At 41.6% G+C, this 16,875-nt stretch overlaps 1 protein-coding gene across 3 annotated transcripts in view; it reads left to right on the top strand.

Moving 5' to 3' along the window:
- The window catches only part of NUP93 (nucleoporin 93), a 75,763-nt gene that overhangs the window by 16,570 nt on the left and 42,318 nt on the right, over positions 1–16,875 (top strand). Inside the window, exon 1 of one of the 3 annotated variants that reach the window (XM_031058470.1) lies at positions 16,218–16,336. The exons of the other annotated variants lie outside the window; for them this stretch is intronic. The gene's annotated coding sequence lies outside the window, so the exon portion shown is untranslated. Of the gene's footprint in view, positions 1–16,217; positions 16,337–16,875 lie in introns of those variants that run through there. 3 annotated transcript variants of the gene reach the window in all.

The raw sequence follows: 16,875 nt of genomic DNA on the forward strand, positions 1-16,875 counted from the left end.
GAAAAGAGAAGGAAGTCTTCATCAGTCAGAAGTTATTTCTATAATAAATACCCAAAGCTAAATTTTGAGAAATAACATTCTTCTGTAGCAGAATAGCAGAACAGATCTCCTTCCTGCAGGGGGTTGAATCTGCAGTTTGTCTTAAAGGGCAGAATTTAGTTGTTTGTCTCCACTAGATCTGTCTTCTCTTGGTTGTAAGTTTGCTCTATTTGTCTTAGAAAATTTCTTCCTCAAACTCTTAGGCATGCATTTCCTCTGAAGAAGCTGCTGTAACATTTTCTCTCTCTGAGATGAAATTTTAATTTCCAGCCAATATATTATGTATTAGCAATGCATCCTGGCAACAAATGTTGCTTGAAACCACATATTCAGAGAGGAAGGTGGGAAGCGCAATTCGAAGACTCATGTTGCAGAGACAGCTCAGCAGAACATGTTGCATGTGGGAAGTGCCCCTGTGGATCCAGAGAAGGTTCCTCTTGAAGGAGTGTCATTTGATCATAAAATCATTTGATTTTATGCAGATCTCTGAGGTGGATCCTTTTGCCTTCAGCACCCCTGATTGGTGCCATCCACAGGAAGGAACACACCTTTTACTGGGCATTTGCAAACCAGTGTTTGTCTTGTGGCAAGCGTTCTGGATGGTTATGGTCATCCAGACAAAACATGGAAACTTTGAAACTGGAAGGTCAGATGCTGAAGGAGGAGAAGGACAGCCACTATTTAAAATGCAAATGGCTTTTGCTGGGCTTGCACTGTACCTGCTGTAAGAGTTAGAATCTCGTTGTCCATGCTGCTGCAGGCTGTGCCTTCCCATTAGTGAGGCTCTTTCTAGTGTCAAAGGCAATGGCTTGCTGATCTCATCTTCTTCCTAACTGAAGTTCCAGAGTGATAAATTGAAAACTATCATGACCAGTATCTTCTACCTCCTCTGTGCTTTATGGAAAACACATGCAGTGAAACAGAGTATCTCCCATGTGCAACTAAAGAAAAGGTCTTTTTGTGTCTTTCACAGTTAATTTTTCAGAGTGTTGCAATTTGTTTTTGTAAGCTGGATGGGTAGTCAATGCACCTGATTGAGAACCTAAGGAGTTCTGTTAAATATGTGAATTAGTGCACAGAGAGTAGGTAGGCAGGACCTCAGAGTTGTAACAACTCCTGAGCTTATTGATTTATTTTACTCCAGTTTTTACATCTTGAAACAACCCTTTGCTACAGTTATAGCACTGGATCATTTGTCTTTCTGTGTCATATTGACTAATTATTTTTTAAAAATGAACTTGCAGCTTCCAGAGCAAATCAGGAGTGACACCATATCAGCACCATAGGTGGCAACCTCTTCCTCAGACAGAGAGACCTCCACATGGTCACACAGCAATGCTGCTTTTGTAAGGCTGCTGGCCCTGCCAAGTGCCAGATCTCAAGGGCTGAAGTACTGACCCTTCTAATACTGTTTGTGAAATCAGTGCAGTGAGTTAGTTTATTGATAGGCACAGTTTCACAACCAAATCTTGCTTATTCAGACTGACAGTCTCACAGCTAATTCCTTTGGACTCTTCCAGAGCCATCATATGTATAAATAATTTAAGTATAGCACTATGTTTTGGAGTGTTTGTATGAATTCAGAGTGTTTTGATACTCTGTGGTACATTCCATCAGAGTAATCTTATGTGTGGGATCATCAGAGCTTCCTTTTGCATTAATACCAAAGCTTTAGTTAATTGTTACTTCTGATTGCCCTACAAAACTGAAAGAGCTGTCTTTTGTCCCTTGGTTTTTGAGTATGGTTTGGGCCTGGATTTTTATTTGTTTGTTTTTCCTATTAATCTCTGAACAACTCGCCTAGATGCTACTAGAAGCATCTGCTGAACAAGCTGTTGCTACCAGCAGTAGAAGTAAAACTCTGCAGATGCAATGTCAAATTTCTGGCCAGTAGTTCATGTGTTTATTACAAAAAAAACTTATCCTGATTCTTAGGATGTGTCACTGAAACATCTTTTAAAAGACTTTTAAACTTTATTTTCAAGAGAAAATTTAGCTATTTCAAAGCTTAGGTACATTGGCAGGCCTAGGACATAGAAGCCCAGGGAAATGAAGGCTGAGATAGGAGCAGGTTCATGCAAATCAATATTGAGTGTAACTGTAGTGGTGTCAGGATGGGAATCTCCAGCAGAGCTGCAGTTCAGTGTATTGAATTGTTACAGGGTGCAGCCTGGTGGGTTATTGGCAGTGCACACGTGCTGGGCTTCTACTTCCAGTTACAGCAACTTCAGCTCATTGAATGTCACACAGTTTAAAAGTAGGGGCTGGGCTGGGCAGCACAGATTGTGACTGATAGCGGGGAAATGTTGCCCTACAATATCATAACTTTTATTCATGACTGGCTAAAACAATTGGGAGGTTAAATTGCATGTGGAATATCAGAAGGCCTTTGTCCTTGGCCTTTGACTTCTTGATCTCTGTAGAGATCTAAGCAAATGTATCCTCCATAGTTTGTGTCTAATGACAAATTGCATCTTACATTGTTTTATAGCACACTGTGGAAACAACTGAGCAATTAGCTTTTGAAGACAGAGGTTATAAATGAGATATAAAAATGGAGACTTTTCAGGAGTTTCAGGTTTTGGTTTTTCATTTGGGTTTTTCAGGGAAACTGGGGGTGGATTTAGAACAAGAGCTCATAAAGAGCCGATGATGTAGGATTTCAGCACTTGAGATTTATCTATTTGTACTTGCTGACTGAAAGGAGCACATTCAAATCAAACCAGCAAGCCACTGTCAGATGTGTTGTGGATGAACAGGGAATGGGGTTTTTTTTCAGAGGTTCCACAGGACAGAAGAAAGAAGAGAATGTCAGTTATAAACTTTGAAAGCAAGTGGCTGAAATATGTTCCAAGAGTATTTTGGAGCAAGAGTGCCAGTTTAAATATTTATGCAGTGTTTTATTGTACTGATTCAAATATTGAATAGCACCTGACCCTTGAATTTTTGGATCCTTGCCTGACTGGCACCCCCTGATGCATATATTTGCTTAGAAAACGGCCTTCTGTGGCAGCTGCTTTTCGTTGCAGGAAATTGGGAAAGCTGGATTTTGATCCAATTTTTGTAATGATTTTTATGCTTGACTTTGAATCCAAGAAATGCCTTCCTATGCATCAGTTTCTTCAGCTGAGAATTAAAAGTTGCATTTACCACTGGCTCTCACAAGATTGTGAGATTCTGTAGTGGAAGCTTATGTGGATGTTTTCGTTTTTGCTGTTTTCTCAGACTTCTTTATTGTTCACAATCCTGATCAATATTGGGCAACATTTAACTGGCCTCCAACTTACACTCCCTCAGATACCACCAGACCCTGTGAAAAAATAAGGCTGTTTCCATCAGTAACTTTCTAGTTTGGCTGCCCCTGTGGTACAGACTGTCAGCAGAGCTCCTCTGCCCACAAGAAACTGAAGCTGTGCTACAAACACCTGTCCACTGGCAGCTCTGCTGAAAACACCCTTTTGTCATTAAGACAGCAGCAGTGGCTGTCACTACTCTGGTCTGGAGATCTTCAACTTCTCTAAGCTGTAATTTGCAAAGATTGCTTTTAGTTGCTGCTGTCAGCTGGGATTGTGGCCATGCAAAAGCCCTTTGAGCTGGCAGTTTAGAGTTGTAGGCTAAAACTTTGGTCAATACAGCTACTGCCTGCTACCCAATAGAATCATTTTATGCAGCAGTATTTAGTAGTGTGGTGACTCTCACCTGAGATGGAGTATTTAGGATGTGCTTGATGTAGAGAGAGTGAGCTGAAGTAGCAGAACCTGCTAGTCAGAGGTGTGGCCTAGGCTATTGCTGGGCACACGCCCTGCTCCTGAGCTTGGGTTGTGCGCTGGCAGCTGCTCCATGGTCTGTGAGCACTTGGGTATTCCTGCCCCTTGCCTGCCAGCCTTGCAGCCTTGGCTGCTTCTGCAGAGCTCAACCTCAAGGTGCACATGTCCTGACTTCAAAATATCAGCAAAAAGCCTTTCCAAATTCCCAGCCGTGCTCTGTGCTTGTTTATAGCTGAAACCCCAGGGATGCAAGATGGTTTTAGCAAATAAATGTAAGGGATGTGTGGAGGGATTTCTGAAACAATAATTCTCTGTTTCCCTCTGTGTATTTGTGGACTCGGAGAAGAAAATGGAGAATTCAGTTGGCTTGTTTACACAAACTATTAAGCTGGCTTAGCCATTCCATGATGAAGTTCCATTTCAGTACTGAGCTTACTAGGCAGTGGAGATAAAAATGATCAATTGGATTGTTTTTGTCCTCCTGTTTTTACATTCTCATTTCACAGGATTGGATCAATGTCTGCCACCATTTCTTCCTGTAAGCATACCCTGAACCTTTCTGCAGACATACACAGCTGCTCCAAGCATCCAAAAACTGTGGTTTTTTTCCACTCTCAAGAAATATAGTGGTGGCTCAGCATTATGGCCATGGTGCTGACTGGGAAGCCAGAGCGAACTAAAATTTTAAAGCATTTGTTCTATTGCAGAGCAATATGGCCTCATGGCCACACTTTCCAGAGGGTGTCCAAAACTCATGCTCTGCAGAGGCTGCCTTTGGCTTCATTTGATCAAACTGATAGGATGGATATGTCAAGGGATTATGCAGGACTGATGTTGTGCAGGCAATTAAAATCTATGACTTGGATTAAAACACAAATGTTAGTATGCTTTGGTGGGATTTTTTTTTTGTTTTCTTTTGATTGAGATGCTTTTTGGAGATAAGTTGGAACCAGCTTCTAATTTGCAGTTGTGTGGGGCTTTGGCTTCTGTCCTTTTTATTCCTGACTCTTCTGCCCTGTCAGAACATAGTTTTAAAAAACAAAAATCTGTACAGTTCAGAGGACCAGTTAGGTCTAGACTTTAAGATAAATGCTTAATTTCTTGCTTCAGGACTCTCTTATTTTTTTATTGGGAGCTGAGCTTGACAAAGAAGGATGAGGCCAGTGGCAGTTATAAAGGGTGCATTGTATTTTTACTGCAGTACTGAAGTATTGATTGTTGACTTATTGATAGGCTTAATGCACAACCATTTCCTTAGTTAGTGTTTGAATGTCCATTAAAATGTGGCTTGGTGCCAGAATATTGAAGTTCTACATTTATAATATAATTTGTCTATCTAAAAGTACTAATGTGGTTTGGATTAAAAAAAAAAGATGCGAGTTTCCTTGTTTTGTTTTTGTTCAACTTCGCATACTGAATTGAACCTCTGAAGCAGGAGACACTGAAAAGAAGACAGGGAGGCTGACAGAAATCCTAATGTTCTGAGGTTTGTGCCTCTTGGTATTTTTCACCTTTGATCTTTGACATGCTCAGCATTTGCTGAGCTGCTAACAGACATTAAGGAATGCTCTCATTTATTCATTTTTAAACTAGTTATTGTTTTTTCTAGGGGAAAGTTTATTTGTATAGCTTCATAAGTGTGTTGCATGTTAGTAGCACTAGTCATAAAAATGTGCCTGTTGTGGTCACTGTGTAATGCTTCTCCAGATGTGAGGAGGGCCATGCCCTCTCTCCTCCCTGCAGCACCATCAGTAATCTCTGCTCAGTTCCTGGGATGCTTCCCAGTGTGGTGTAATGGTCCATGTTCCTCTTAGTCCCTTCTGCTCGAGTCTTAGGCTCATGCTGCTGATGGCCAAGTTGTCTAGCTTCTAGAAAAGACCACTTATTTTGGACAGATGGGTGTGGAAGGCCTGATGCTATTGCTGTTGCACATGAATAATCCTGTAGAAAGCAGCTGTCCTGATAATTGGGGTGACTTTCATGTATTGATAAGGTAGATGGCATGGAACCTTTAATTTCTGTGAATCACTTGCCACTGTGGTGAGATAGAAGCCTTTCTTTACCCAAGCATTTCCCTTTAATTGTTGTGGCACAGGTAACCAGGGATCCTTCAGGAGCCATGTCTCCCTTTTATAAAACACAAACCTTCACAAACCAGAAAAGATCAAGCTTGTTTTGGTTTATATATATCTATGGGCTTGGGTGGTGGAATGGCCACGCTTTTGGTGGAAAATGACATTTTCAGCTATCTGGTTCTGTCAGGTAATTTTGCTGTTTGTTGTGGCCCGCTGAAAACCAGTAATTACACAAATAGTAAATACTTCACTGTGCCTAGAAGTACTGGAAATTAAGGGAGACCAGAACAGCTTTCTGCACTTCTAAGTATGAGAGGAAATACTTGACAAAAGGTGAGGAGCCAAGAGTTTGCCCTCTAGCTACTGTATTGAATGTTATTTGATCTCTCTCACTTAGACTTATAGTCAGGGTTTGATACAGTCCTTTTCCTGTCATTTCAGCTGTCCATTAAATAATAAAGTTTTGTAAGGTAAGGTTTTTCCTGTTAAGAGTCCACTACTTTAAAAGAAATTATTATGATACCTTTGCCAAAAAAAAAAAAAGTTTTTCTCTCACTGGGAAGTTGTTGAAATTGCTCCATCTCTGAGCAAATACCAGTCTGAGTGGTATAATTATCAAGCTGAAGCTTGTGCTGGTATTTGTGTTAAAACTGACTTTTTATCTGCAATGGCATATTCTGGGATTATTGTTTGTTTCTCCAGTGATCTGACTTTCTCCATCCCCCTGTATCAGTGGTCTGCCAGATCTGATACTTCTGTGCAGAAGTGGCCATCGCTATTTTCACCATCTTTCCAAAACATACAAAGATGGTGGAAAAAACTTTCAAGTTTTTTTTTGCCCTATGCAGTTCATATCCATTCAATTACTGTGGTCAGTCTGTGAAATTTTATGGTGATTTTTTTCAAAATTTTGAGTTTGGGTGACAGATGATGAAGCAGTTTGGAAATTAGTCTCTTCTCTTTCATACCAAGTGGGAAAGAGAGAACATAACAAGCCACTTCAGATTTTCAGCTCATCTTTGTGTGGAGTACAATATAATGTCTAATCATTTGTACTCACTTTCCATGGCCTCTCACATGGCATGGTCCCAGCTTACCTGACTTATTCAGAGTTCAGCTTTAAAAGGTAGAAAAGAAAGGACATTACCATATAGCAATTTAATTAACGCTATGGCAACAACTATCTATAGACTTTAAATATTGCAATGCCAATTTCAGTTGTTCTGTTCTACTTTTTTAGATACTAGCAATAGGAAGAGATGATAAATTCCCTCTCTACAGGAGGTTAAATTAATAGGTGCCCCAGAAGGCCTGGAAGGGGCAGGATTTCCTTGCATTCCTTGAATGCTGAATGCCTAAGTCTCCCAAATTGGATAGCAAAGAAAATCTCTTGAAAGATTCATCTTACAAGAAAGGCCCTTGCTGATAATGGAGGACCCTAGGGAAAATGCATTTTGGGTGGTATTAAACTTCAGCAGCTGGAGGATCTTGTTTGGAATAAACATTAATAAAAGTTTTCTTTAAAAAGGAAATCAAGTGTTCTATATCTTTGCCTCCAGCATGTTCTTGCTTCCAATAAATAGACACAGGTATTAAATAGGAGTTAATGTTATTTGCAGGACCCTAGTTCAGTAATAGTACATGAATAATATGCTATATCATAATTGAGTAGCAACAGATATTTTTATATAAAGTATGCATTGATGTATGTAATGATGACTGTGCTACTTAAACTGCAGTTGCATAAGAAAGTGTTTGCCTAATAGTAGGAGAAGAATGATTTGACACAACCCCGCCTGTAAATGCAGTGGTTTGACACAGCCCCCCCCCGCCGCCTCAGTTGCAGTGCCCAGTAGTAGTGAGGAGGATGATGCCTCACTGGATGTCTGTGTTTCACAGCATGGTGTGGTGTCAGAGCTGTGATTCCCTGTCAAGGTAAATGGGAGGCACCCAAGTTGTTCTTGATGGCCAAAGTTAAAGCAGCTGCATTGCTGGATGTACCTCCTGAGTGGTAAACATTGTGTGTTTACTGCTTTTCATTACTGAAATGTATGTTTTGGAATCCTGTCTGCCCTCTTTGGGTGTCCTCTGGAAGGATGTTCTGCGCTAAAGCTTCTCATAATATACATCTGAGTCTGCAGTGCTGCAAGATCTCTAGGGATAGCTGGAGCCTCTTCTGAGCTGTGTTGGGGGAAAGGATAAATGGCATTTGGTGGTCTGTTTTTCATGAATATATAAGTTGTATGACATGAGTGAATCAGCAAAGTATTTTCACAGGAAAGTTCTCTGACGAAACAGTACCGGAAACTTGCAATGTGATCTTAATGCTTGTCTATAGATGCTATGTGGGTGTTGTTCAGTGCAATATCTGATAATGTGTATCCACCAACAAACATGTAAGCATACTGTGGTAGGGTATCATAACCAGAATGAATAACTTAGCCATTTTAAGCAGATGCAGCAGTGCCTGTCTCACTTCTGTGTTGACTAGGGGCAGGCACTTAGTTTCTGGGTACCCACCTAAGCTCTGGCTGTTCCTCTGGGGCTGGACAGAAAGTAAATTCTGCATTGCTTTCTGCATGGTTCTTGCAGTATGGGCTCCTGTGTAGCAGGAGCTCAAGGAAGATTAACAAGACATTTTTGTTTACACCGCTAATCAGTCTTTAGACACTTTATTCTTGGCCACTACTGATCTAGTTCATGTTTGAACTGGTGACCTCTATTTGAAAGTCACTTTGTCCTTTTAATAGTTTTCTGAGTCAGCCTCTGTCCCTTCCTGAGAGTCTCTTTATCTATACTCTTGAAAAGGTTGTTCTTTTTTTGTGAAAGACTAATCCCCATTTTGTATGGCTATGCACATTGCATTAAATGAAAGTTCTGTGCATTCCCCTCACTCGCCTGGAATGAGTCCTTGCTTTTCTTCTGATCTAACAGCTGGTGACTCAGTTCCAGTGGGCTTCTGTTACCTTCACTTTTGAAGGTTTGCATGGACAAATGAGGAGAAGGCGGTGGTGAGTCTCATTCCCTGCAGCCCATTGTTTCCCAATCTCTACCAAGTTTATATTCTTGAGTTTGACCTTTCTCTAGGCATTTGCTTTTACTAGAAGCATCTGCCCAACTCCAGCTAGCTGACCTTATGACATATAGCATTGCCAATCCTTCATCTTGAGTCTAAGATTCTGTCCCTCCCAGTTCTTTTCCTTCTAGCTCTTCCCATTCTCTGGCTATCTCAGTGTCCTCACAATGTCTTTGCAAAGAATTACTGGGTTATAACTTGGAAGAAATGGTGGCATAAGTACTTTTCAGCATCAGAAGGATAGAGATATATGGATGGATAGTCATTGTGAAAGGCATGTGAGTACAAAAGTAATAATTACTGACTTCAGTCTTCTAGTTTGATAGCCAGGTGAAACCTTTAGCTTTTAAGATCTGTGTTTTGTAAGGGATTTAAGGGTAGGATAAGCTGTTCATACCTTTGTTGTGCCTTTTAGTCAAATTCAACAGATGGATGCTTTTAGTTCCTCTGCTGGAAGTTGTATCCTTAGCATTATCTAATGTAAGACGACAAGGCAAGGAGATTCAGGCAGAGAAATGAAATGATGAAACTCCAAATGACTTAATTTGGTCCACAAAGGACAGATTTTTGTTTGTCTTCCAATCATGTCAATCCTGCTTGGAAACGCTGCTGGGAGGAGACCTGATGGTTTTAATATGTATAACTGCTTAATCATTCTGCTGATGACTATGATATAAAATCATTAACCAAGCAGACATGGCCATGCTGTGTGTGAGCCAGGGCTGAAGGAATCTCCCTTCCCAGTCTCTGGGTATTCTGTGATCTGCTTGAACACTGTGTTTCCACTCCTCCAGGAAATGGAGAAGAGAACAAGCAACACTGACAGATGTTACTCATGTCACTTAATGCAGGACTGGAAGGCCCTTGGATATTAATGTAATGAGCACACTATAAAGACCTGAATAGAGTAGACCTGACTTCTAATTAAGCCTGCTGAGATGCCAGTACTGATTTCAGTCGTACTTTCACAATGAGAAATGCAAGGATGGTTTTACAAAGCAGCCATACAACTGCTGTTGTTCACTTTAACCTGTGTGCTTGTGGGTGTTCATTTTCCATGCTGGACAGCAGTTCTAGTGCCACTTTCTTCAGAGCTGGTAGCTGTAATTAAAGGAAAAGCACAAATTTAGTTTCTTATCTAAGAAAAACCTAATATATTGTCTTCATCCTGGCTTTTCACTGCTAATTTCAGAATGGCATGGCATCCCCATTCCAAGCAAACATCCTTTGCGTTTTGGGATTCAGCAAGTCTTTTTAGGTCCATCACTAGTGTTTGTTGCCTCTTGGCACCTTGTGGTTTAATATGGAGAGCTGTCTGGATTCCTTTGGCAGAGAATTGAGCGAGTTGTTCTTCCTGAATGTGGGAATGCTGCTGGAGCCCCATATCTTACACCCAGCTGGCAGGGTGGGCCCATGTGTTTCAGAAGGAGGCTGGGCTGCCCTTTTGTGTAGCACTCATCATCATAAGGGGTGAATGCATCTATCTTCATCTGTCTACTACTGGTGAGCAGGCTGGGAGCCACAGCTGCTTCTGTGTGCCCAGTCAGGCCCTGAGCTGCAAACAGCCTGTGCTATGTGATGTAACATGGCCAAGATGGTTCTGAATCTGCAGGCAAGTTTCTGCGTGACTGTGTTTTATCCAGTCCAAGATGGATTGAATTGCTGCGGAAATTAAAAATATGGTCTTGGTTCTGCATATATGACTCCTCTGTTAGTGTTGCAAGTCCATGTATAATTGCTGTCTCTTAGAGCACTCACAGCTGGTACTATAACCCTGAAAAAACAAAGGCAAAAGCACAGAATCGTTTCCGCTTTCATGCATGTGGATGTGCATTTCTGTGTGGTGCCTTTTGGACTTGATGTGATGGGGAATTTGGAGACATTTTGTGAGAAGCAGGAGCATTGATAATTGCATTCTGGTTAATCATCACAGAAAGCTCATGTTTGCTCCTAGCTGACGCTTTCAGCTTCTGCTGGAGTTAATAATTCATTGCTGGACTGTGTCAAAGCATGCTCTTAAGTCAGGTTCCTCCGTGGATTGCTGGTATCAGTAGGAGTCAGAAGAGATGAAAGATGGGCTTAGTGTTTGACAGCTATTAACTTGGTGTGGGCCTCTAGGCAGTGTTAGGTTAACTTCCTCATCCTGTGCTTCCCTGTGTTTGGGAATGTGAGGGACGTGGGAATTCAGCTTCCTGTGAAGCTGTGTTAGAATTTCAGTAGCCAGACAGAAGAATGCTGAAATGAAGGTGTGAATATCAGTGGCCATGTGGTTCTGGTTTAATGGGCTGTGGGTCGAGAGGATTTGCTTGCCACGATGCTGGGGTGACAGTTTTATAAAAGAGCTATTTCACTACGAGGTTGAGCTGCTTTCCAAAGCACGGTGCCAAACCTCCCAGGGAGAGTGTGCTTTTACCACCGAGGGCTAAATTTGGTCATGTCGGTGCTTACAGTCATCTGCAAGAGGGATTGACATGCAGGGTTTGTACATAAAAAAGGGGTTAGCAATCTGAATTAAAAATTAACACATTCTCCTCATAATTACAGACTTACAGCAGGCTAATGCTGTACAAAAGAGGGCTTTCCAGACAGAGTTTAACGGCCCCGAAGCCGAGCCATCACTTCTCTCCCCCCTCCTTTTAAATTAGCATTGGCATGTTTAAAGCACTCCTCAAATTCTGCTGCAAAATAGCTGTTTGGCTTTCAGTTGTGGTTTTTGGTGGTGTGAGTTTTTTTTAAAGGTGATTATTCCTTTCAATGCTAAAGATGGAAAGTGGTTTGCATATTCATGGCACATTATAATTTTGAAAATAATCTCCTAGTGGATATTTAACAATGGCTTTGGGTAAATGGACACTTGTTGCTCTTTGTTTAAACGATTACATCTCAATTATCACTTGATGGTGAGAGCATGGGTAATACCCTCGGTTCTTTGTCAAATAGGCTCTAATTAAAACTGGTTCCTGCACTTGCTTCTTGGATAAATATGGACGTGAGGTAGTTCAGTGACGCCCTGTCAAATTGCCGAATTGAGTGCAGGTTCCCCATTCATCCGGACAAATGATACCACTAATTGGGGTGTGGATGGCAGTAACAGCACTGCCAGTGTTGGTGCTAATCCTCTCTGCTTGGCTGGACTCCCCCCAGCTCTCCCCTGCTCGGGACCAGCATTCTTCTAATTTTACAGGATTTGTTTCACTTCCCCCTGTATCTGCCTGGTCACACAAAGCACTGGTTCTCAATCGGTTCTCTCAGGGGTGTTTCCTGCTCTCTGCCTTTACATCCTGCCTCTTGTTTGGTAGAAATTTAGTTCTAAAGCTGTGTTGAAACTCAGGTGTCCTTTGAGCTCTGTAACAAGCCAGCAACTCCCAGTGAGTGCATTGGTGCTTTTTCCCCTGAAGGAGACTGGCTCCTGTGATGATGATACTGGATGTTACCGGAGCTCATCACTTACCTGTTCTAGTTTTTGTTTTGACTCTGGATGGCTCATTTGTCTTAGTCCCTGTAAGTTAGCCCGTTGCAACAAAGCCCAAATTCCCTGCTAGGCAGGCCAGTAGCATTGTAACACACTCAACCTGATTTTTGCTCTGCAGTGTGTGAGCATAACTGTATTGATGTTGAAATGTTAGCCTGGGTTTTTTTCCTCTTCTCTTCACCACAACCAGCTTGGATTGGATTGGACTCCTGAACACTCTGGCTGCTTTTTCTGCATCCCTCTGAAGGGGTAGGATGAATGTGCAGAGCTGAAGACAGAGGAAGAGACCTCGCCTGTCATTAATGCTGGATAATCACCCTGCTGGCCTTGCAGAGAGGACCAGCTAATGCTTTAAGGCTTTCTCCAGAGCCAGTATGACAGTGCAGTATTTGCTGCTGCTGCTACACTGCTGGATTAAGCAGAGAAGAAATTTTGGGAAGGAGCTACCTATCACTGTTACAACTCGCTGCCAGCAATGTTTCTCAATTTTGCTGGCTAATGCTCACCAGCAATGGCAGACATTGAAACTGTAGAGCTTCAAAACATTGCTAATACAGGAGCAGATCCAGGGATGCTGGTCCTATTCTCCACCTTAACCCTGTTCAGTGCAAGACTGAAAGAAAAGGAGATGATATCATTGATTGCAGGCTGCCATGTTTTATGGTTTGTTGGTGCTTTTGTTTTTATTTAAGGTAAGGGTGATTGCATCTTTTGATTTTTTTTTTTGTAGTTGTGATGAAGGAATCTCCTTCACTCCGGAGATGAAGCTTTACCTAACAAGGCAGGAGGTCATTGTGAACACCCAGAGATAGAGTGAGGGAATGATCGCGACCCAGAGACGGATATTCTTACTCCAACGGCTTCTGTGTTCTCTCTGCATTGTCATTCTCTTAGAGAGATGATGCTTTCTACTCAGAAGGAAGACTTTTGCAGTTTTCCTTAGCTGGGGCCCAGGAGCCCTGAACAGTAGTTTTCCTTCTCCTCCCACAGTCACATCAGAGTGCAGAAGTGATTGATGCGTGAGCTGACTGAACGCTCCACTAAATTGATTGCCAGTGAAACAGATAGCAGCTCCGACATCTTAGCTGGGTTAGCACTCACAGTTGTTTACACTAACAGCCATTTGGGGTGGGCAGTTTCTGTTAATATCCTTCAAAGCTGTTACTTTAAGAAATCCATAGGTAATGGGAGACAGTGCTGTGCTGAGCTACACAGGGAAGGCTTTCCCTGCTAATGCAATATGTAAAACAAAGTACAGATACATAATTGTGCTGACTGTAAAGCATAGAGCTGCAGTTGCAAGGAGGTTCTGCAGTAGCATTATATCGCCAGAAAATAACAGAGAATGTCTCTTGAGAAAAGCAGCATCTTTAAAGTTGTGGCTAGCAGCTCCAGATGGATGATTGTGCTGCTGAAATCCCTGGGAGGCTGCTGTCTGTCCTAAAGAGTCAACTGTCCCTCCAGGTACCTTTACCTGTTTCAGAGTTTGGCTAGGAAGCAAAAGCTCTGTGTATCCTTGGTGCTTCTCTCTCTGCACCACTAGTGGGTTATGCAGACTAGAGGTAGGTAGGGGGAGAAGCCATCAAAACCAGAGCAGTGTGTGTGAGGTGAGTGGCAAGTTACTGAAGCAAGCCCAGCAGCAGTGATGGTGCCAGACATGGATGCTCAGAAATGCAGGAGGAATGCCAGAGTTAAATTATCCCTGCAAATGTATTAACCTTCCTCTCCCAAGAGGGACTTTGCCTGCACTATGGGGTGTAGCTGGTTGTGATCAATAATTTTCCCTTCAATACAACTGACTGCAGTTTTCCTCTAAGAATGTTGGATTCAGACCTGTCTCCTCCACTCATGACATGCCTGGTGGGAGCATTCAGATATTCAGTGTTGATTTGGTCACAAGCAGAGAGGGATTGCTCCTTGCAGTCACTTGAGGAAAATCACCTTTAAGATAAAGTTTGTTGATTTCAAAGCCAAAACACACTGTAAGAGATCACTCTGCCACCTGCAAAACTCTGAATTGTGCAAGGTGCATCGATGCCTTTGGGGTAGGTGAGCCTGAGCCACAGAGCACCTTCTGCAGACATAACCCTGTTAATGGGAATTGCTCCCAAACCAGAGACTACAATGTTAATTCAGAGACTCCTGTTTTTTCCATATAAAATGTCGTGCACCATATTTTCTGATATTTCATGTCTAACATAGACATTGAAGTGTTTTAATTTAAACAGAAGTGGAAAGAACAAATTGGTGGTGATTTTGTAGGTATGTCAGTGTTCATGCACAGTAAAACCTTCTCCTGATAGCTTTTTGTTCTTTGTTAAACGCAGACATCTCAAGTCTGGATTTTTTTTGCATGTGTGTGTTTGCAAATTGAAGATGTGCATTTGTGAGCAGAATTACTGAACTGTGAAATGAAGTGATGTGGCAGCAGGGCTGTTGTTCTGGAATTTAAAAAGAATTAACTTTGAATTTAGGAGTGTCACCAGCAGTTTGCAGACTGGAGCTGGGTTGGCACCATGGGTTAAATGTGCACTTGGGACCCGTGACAGTAACTTCTCAGTAGTGTTGCACGCACATTCTGTGAAATGCTTTTTCATGGTTGTACGTTTGGCATATTAGCAAGTGCATTCTTTATTCCTTTGGTGCTTCTAATTTTTTTCCTTGAAGATGGGGGTGGTCTGTTTCTCGATTTTTCCATGGCTTTCTGCACTGTAATGATGGCACCATCACCTGACTGCTGGAATACACTGGCCTGACTTTAATCATCGGGTGACTGGCTCTTAGCATGGTTTCATCTCTGCTGTTTTACATCTCCTCTTGTAATTGCATGATTGCTTGCAGCATTGTTTTTCTCCTGGTGACAGTGAAAGGCACACGCGAGTATTTATGTAACCTTATACTTTTCCGTTTGATGTTTAAAGTGTAGGTGAGGAAGTGGTACTTTGCAAATAAAATTCTCTTTATTTGATTGTAAGCAGCATATTTTCACCCCTTACGTGCAGTCATTTTATTTTCCCACCTCATGTGCAATCATTTGTAAGACAAGGTTATATATACACACACTCTTAAATATCATATGGAGGAAGAAGTAGGTTGAGCCTTTATGAATAACAAGGCTGCATTTCTGTAGTGCTGACAGTTTCATTGATGTATATATGCTTACAATTAAATAACCTGTGTAAAGCTACAAAAATGTGCGATGTTTAACATAAATAGTATCTCAGTCTTTTAACTACTAAATAACCAAACGCAGCAAAACAATGGAGAATCAAAGCTCCCCTTTAAAGAGCATCGACAGCAATTAATATGCAGTAAAATTATCTGCCTGTACAAGTTGTACCAACAGCTCTGCAGGTCTAAAATGGCAGAAGCTTTCAGTTGCTGTATAAAAATCAAACTACCATTTATTTCAGCCTCATGGTATGTGCAAATTCATGCAGCTCAGTTAAGGGAATAGCTTCACAACTGGTGTTACAATCTGTGGCTGGAGTGCTGCATCACAATGCAGCAAATGCATTTTCCACATTAACCAAACATGACAGCTGAAACGATTATTAACCATGCAATATGTCGGAAGTCATCAAAAATTCACATCAGGGTAATTGCAGCGGCTCAGGGAAAAAAAAATAGTAGCATCTCTCTCCTCTTGCCTGCCTGCCGCCTCACCCCCTCCTAATTCCTACATGGTACAGTCCGTTAACAATAAAATATCCTTCTGTAACCTATAAACTGTTACTCCCATCAGTTACTGGTTTCAGACTGCTGCTTTTCCTAGAATTTGAATAAAGCACCACTGGAAAAAAATATATAGGTGCTTTACAGGCAGTGGTGTTCAGCCGTGGAAAGCAGCTGCTTTCTTATTGTCTTGCTGGACTCTTGACTGTCTCAGCCATTTCAGGACTTGCAGGTTTGATTTATATATATATTTTTTAAGATGAGAATACTTGAACATTAATAGAGATATTTAGGCTTACACAGCTGTATCTACCAGGCAGCTGAAGTGTGGCAGTTAACAGCCAGCATTAACAGGTTTGTAACTCCTCAGTACTGAGATCTACAGGTAGGAATGTCTGTCTTTTAAAATATATAAAATGAGGGTAAAAAGCTTGCTTTGATAAGAGAGAGTTTTCCTTCAGGTGTCTTTTATGGCGGTTTTTCTTTGTACTGTTGCTGCAGGTTGTTTTAATTTGTAAGTGAGTAATGAAAGAGAACAGGTGGGTAGTTTTGGAGAAAGGGTCCTTTGCTCACAGAAAAGAAATGGGAAGGTCTGTGCCTTTACCTTCCAATGTTCTTCGCTAGAGCAGCTGTTGGGTGGGGCAGTCCAGCGTCTGCTTTGGGTTTCATTTGTGTTGCCTTTTTAAAGACCCTCTTGACATTGCTGACTTTGCTTTTCATTTAAGCAGAAATACAGTAGCATAACTTTCTGAATGCCTTTATTCCTGATTT

The sequence above is a fragment of the Geospiza fortis genome, unplaced genomic scaffold, assembly GCF_000277835.1.
Source record: "Geospiza fortis unplaced genomic scaffold, GeoFor_1.0 scaffold97, whole genome shotgun sequence".
Taxonomy (NCBI): Eukaryota; Metazoa; Chordata; class Aves; order Passeriformes; family Thraupidae; genus Geospiza; species Geospiza fortis.